General features: G+C 32.8%; 1 non-coding gene across 1 annotated transcript; it reads right to left on the reverse strand.

The window, feature by feature from the left end:
- Positions 1–2,099: 2,099 nt before the first annotated feature.
- On the reverse strand, positions 2,100–2,206 carry LOC136390171 (U6 spliceosomal RNA). The gene has a single exon (XR_010748606.1). It is a non-coding gene; the product is annotated as a U6 spliceosomal RNA (small nuclear RNA).
- Positions 2,207–3,415: the final 1,209 nt, after the last annotated feature.

Here is a 3,415-nt window from a genome sequence, read left to right on the forward strand (position 1 = left end):
AGATTGGCATCAGGCTTTGAAAATTGGATTCTATTCATTTCAGAGCTATAACCATATGCATAATGTGACCTTTCCTAACAACGCAAAACACATTCACTAAGGCAAAGCCTAGAGATCCAAGAGAATCAGATTGCCGTATGGTGATTTTTCTTTCATGTTACTTTTAACCTTTCTTTCTCACTAGCTAGGTTTCCATCAAACTATTTCATATGTAGATTTACAGAATAGTACAAAAGAAAAAATTTAAATCTGCTTAAAGTACTTCCCAGGAAATCTGGATCATTTCTCACAATTTTTACTACAACAGTGATGTATTCATAGTCATAGTATTTGTGTGAGTTGATTTTATTGTACTTTTATACGTGGTACTTTTCAACTGATGAAATCACTAGGGGAAATTTTTCCAGATTTGGCATGCCATGAGTTTGCTGAATGTCTAGACTTTACTTCGCAGATCTTACAATCTACATGTTATGTAACTCCTCAAAAACCTCAGAGCACATAGTACAGGGAAAGGAAAATATGGGTCCTGAAAATATATAGAAAGACATTGGTGGCACACTGGAGATTCTTGGAAGAAAAACACTACATCAATTCACTTCCTTAACTATTATTTATGTTTGGTTTAGTGGTTGGAGTATGTTATACTAAGCATTTTTATTAAAAAAAAAATAAGTAAGATGCAAGCTTATTTAGGAGGTATGTAACTAGTCACTTACCTACAGGCTTGAAAAGTGTCAAGCATAGTATGATTTTACACTGGCCAAATCATAGAACCTATTTAAATGTATTCTTTTTATGAAACAAGGTAAATAGATAAATTAAACCCTTACCAATGGTACTTGGTATTATGAGTAGGCCTCTTGAAGTAACATGTGGGTGAGTTTATCAGAATGTGTGTCATACAGTCCATGCATGAAGTATACCATTATTGCTGACATATAATTAAATTCTATCTCCTGGATTATTGGGACAGGAGAGGGCATGGATCTTCCAGTAGCATACAGGTAGAAGACTTTTTTATATTGTTGTTTCAATATACATACTTCTTTTTAATTTTTTTTGTTTTTTAATTAAATTCAGATAGCATTGGTTAATAAGATCATATTGGTTTCAAGTATACATTTTATAAGACATGTTCTGTATATTGTATTTTGGGGGTGTGCCCACCACCCAAAGTCAAGTCATCTTCTACCACCCTCTAGTTGGCTCCCTTTACTACCTTTATCACCCCCCCTTTCCTATGGTACTCACCATATTGTTGTCTGTGTCTATGAGTTTCAGCTTTATGTCCCATATATGCGTGAAGTCATATCGTTCTTAGATTTTTTTTGAATTTACTTCATTTAGTAAAATATTCTTTTATTAAATTTTTTGATTGATTTTAGAGAGAGAGAGAGAGAGAGAGAAAGGGAGAGAGATGGAGAGGGAGAGAGAAAAACAGAGAGAGAAAGAAAAATAAAAAAAGAAGCATCCATTTGTTGTTCCACTTTGTTGTGCATTCATTCACCAATATATGCCCTAACCAGGGGTCCAACCCTCAACCTTGATGGTTCAGGACAACGCTCTAACCAACTAAGCTAAACCATCCATGCTGTCTCAAAAAGCAGTATTTTCTTTTTTCTTATGGCTGAGTAGTATTGCATTATCTAATTATTTATCAAAGGAAACTTTGGCTGTTTCCAAGTCTTGTCCATTGTGAATAACGCTGCAATGAATACAGGTATGCATATATCTTTGTGAATCAAGTTCAAAATTTTCAGGTAGATACCCAAAGAGAAGTTGCTGGATCGTATGCTAATTATTGGTTTTTTGAGGAGTTTGCATACTGTTTTCCATAATGGCTGTACCAGTTTACACTGGTGAATGAGAGTTCCTTTTCCCCCCACAACCTCTCTAACACTTACTATTTTTTGTCTTGTTGCTATTAGCTGTTCTAACAGATGTGAGGTGGTATCTTATTACTGTTTTGATCTATATTCCCCTAATAGCTAGTGAAGTTCAGTATCTTTTCATATTTCTGTTTGCTATTAGTATGTCTTTTGGGAGAAGTGCCTGTTCAGGTTGTCTGCTCATTTTTTTTTTTTTTCCTGAAGCTGAAAAATATGGAACGCTTCACGAATTTGCGTGTCATCCTTGCGCAGGGGCCATGCTAATCTTCTCTGTATTGTTCCAATTTTAGTATATGTGCTGCCGAAGCGAGCACTGCTCATTTTTTTTAATTGGATTGTTTGTTTGGTGTTGAGTTGTATGAATTTTTAAATATAAATAGTTTGGATATCAACTCCTTGTTGGAGCTGTTGTTTGTAAATATCATCCCCCGTTCAGTTGGTTGCCTTTTTGCTTTGTTGGTGTTTTTCTGTTTTTATTTTTTGTTTTGTTTTTTTGTTTTGTTTTGTTTTTTTTGCTGGGCAGAAGCTTTTTAGTTTGATATAGTCCTATCTATTTATTTTTGCCTTTATTTCCCTTGCCTTTGAGGTCATATTCATAAAATCTTCTCTAAGACCAAAGTCCATAAGTTTAGTACTTATGCTTTCTTATATTTAATTTATTGTTTCAGATCTTAAATATATATGTCTTTGGTCTATTTTAAATTAATTTTGTACATGAAGATAAACTGTAGTCTAGTTTCATTTTTTTGCATGTGACACTTTAATTTTCTCAGCACCATTTATTCAAGAGACTTTCTTTGCCTGTTGTATGTTTTTTATTCCTTTGTCAAAGACTATTTGCCTATATACATGTGGTTTTATTTCTGGGCTCTTATTTCTGTTCCATTGGTCTGTGTGTCAATTTTTCTGCCAGTACTATGCTGTATTAATTATCATTGCTCTGTAGTGTAATTTGAAGTCAGGCAGTGTGATAGCTCTGACTTTGTTCCTTTTTCTCAAGTTTGCTTTGGCTATTCAGTGTCTTTTCTGGTTCAATACAAATATGATGATTTTTTGTTCTATTTCTTCAAAACATATCTTTAGAATTTTGATGAGGATATCTCTTTGCTTTGGGTAATATGGATATTTTTACTATGTTGATTCTGTCAATTCATAAACACAGAATATCTTTCCATTTTATTGTCTTTTTCATTTTTTTAAAATAATGCTTTGTAATTTTCAGTATATAAGTCCTTCACATTCTTTATTTATTACTCAGTATTTCCTTATTATTTTTTGTTGCAATTGCAACAGGAATTGTTTTATCATTTCTTTCTCTGAAATTTTATTGTTAGTATGTAGGAATGCAGTAGATTTTTGTTCATTGATTTTGCACACTGCAACTTGATTTTCTTTGTTTACTTTTTCTAATAGTTTTTGGTAGAGTTTATAGAATTTTCTATATAAACAATCATGTCATCTGCAAAAAGTGACCCTTTTACTTCATTCCTAATTTGGATGCCTTTTATTTCTTTCTTTCGCCT

The sequence above is a fragment of the Saccopteryx leptura genome, chromosome 1 (genome assembly GCF_036850995.1).
Source record: "Saccopteryx leptura isolate mSacLep1 chromosome 1, mSacLep1_pri_phased_curated, whole genome shotgun sequence".
Classification (NCBI taxonomy): domain Eukaryota; kingdom Metazoa; phylum Chordata; class Mammalia; order Chiroptera; family Emballonuridae; genus Saccopteryx; species Saccopteryx leptura.